This window comes from Austrofundulus limnaeus, unplaced genomic scaffold (assembly GCF_001266775.1).
Source record: "Austrofundulus limnaeus strain Quisiro unplaced genomic scaffold, Austrofundulus_limnaeus-1.0 Scaffold68, whole genome shotgun sequence".
Lineage (NCBI taxonomy): Eukaryota > Metazoa > Chordata > Actinopteri > Cyprinodontiformes > Rivulidae > Austrofundulus > Austrofundulus limnaeus.
In genome coordinates, this window is record NW_013952470.1 from 824,495 (window position 1) to 826,171 (window position 1,677).

Here is a 1,677-nt window from a genome sequence, read left to right on the forward strand (position 1 = left end):
GTTTTGTTTTTGTTTTTACTGATGGGGGGTGGGGGGTGTGGCTTATAGTCTGGTGCGGCTTATACGTTGATGTTCGCGCCTTTTTTTTAAAAAAATGGCGGGTGCGGCTTATAGTCTGGTGCGGCTTATAGTCCGAAAAATACGGTACAAGAAAATCGACATATGTTGTTATCACGAAATAACGACAAGCGTTTGAGTTAATTTCCCTTTTTTTTAAATAACGAGTTATAATTTTCCTCTTGTGCATCATTTGGTAACCAGACATGGATTACTTAAGTGTAAACGCTTGCTGAGCCGCAGTCAGGCCGGCAGTCTCCTTAAATTACAAGGGTTGATTTGAAAGACATCTGTACAAGACAAACAAACTGAAATTTCAGCCTGTGTAATGATGGTAAACTTTATCGATGACCAGCTGAAGCGACCAGTGTGTCTCGATGATTTCCAAATGAAGCCAAAGAGGAAAAACAATTCATCTTGAAAAAACCACCAGGAAATTAACTTATCTCGAGAAAACGCTCATCGTTATTTCGTGATAACATAATACATGGTTATCACGAGAGAACCATGGAAAAAAGATTATATACGGAAAACGTCCAATCTCAGCTTCCGTACAGACCGCTCCTATCTCAAATCTGTGATATTCAAAATGTTGGATTTTCATGGCCTGATATCCCAGCGTGTGGTGTTCCCTGAGAACAAACAAGCTTGTGTATCCAATCAGAAAGCGAGGTGACAGAAACACGAGCTGTTTACATGCACAAAATTCTTTGATTGGATTAAAATGTATTCGGACTAAATAATCCGAATACATCGTTTACATGGGCCCAATCCGACATTGACGAGTGTTTACACGCACCAGGCTTTTATTCTGAATAGAAGCTCTGACAYGCGCAGTTGTTAACTTTCCCTTAAAAAAAAAACACAGAAGAAGTTCTACTTCTGTGATGAACACAAACAAACAGCTTCTGAGCTCAGAATGGACCTGCGACAGGTTTTAATAACGGTGGAGACGTTACTGCACCCCCTGGTTGAGCTGCAGATGAAGCGATATGTGCGGTGGGGTTTTGGGGGGGCGGTGGTGATGCAGCGCAGGCTCCACAAAAGAGCAGAAACCGCTGGATGAAAGTCAGCAGACAGTCAGGTCAGTTTTCCACAATCAGAATAAAATGATCAGATTAAGTGTTTACATGCACGCCGTTTGGATTATCACTCGGCATAAACCACCTCTCTCTCATTGTGATTACAAATTCATTCAGATTGAGCTGAATCGGTTCAGAATAATACGAATGTGGTGTTTATATGACGCATTTTTATTCCAAATGGCTGTTTAAAGGAGACATATCATACTAAATGCACTTTTTTTGCATTTATAAACTATTTTTTGTGCAATTATAGTGTCTAGGAGTGTAGAAAACTTTAACTTATTCTGTCCAGTTACTGCAAAGATATTTTTATATTTTTTATGGGTCAAATTTTTCATATGTGTTTATGTATATGTGCATTGGTATATTACTATATATCACGTGTATATTGTGGGGTTTTGTTTATCTTTTTAAATCTTTCATTATTCTTCTCAGCCTCTCTTGTATGAAGCTGCAATAATGTGCAAATTTCCAGACTGTGGGATCAATAAAGTTTTACCTTATCTTATTTTATCTTAAAAACAGTTTTTAGTCA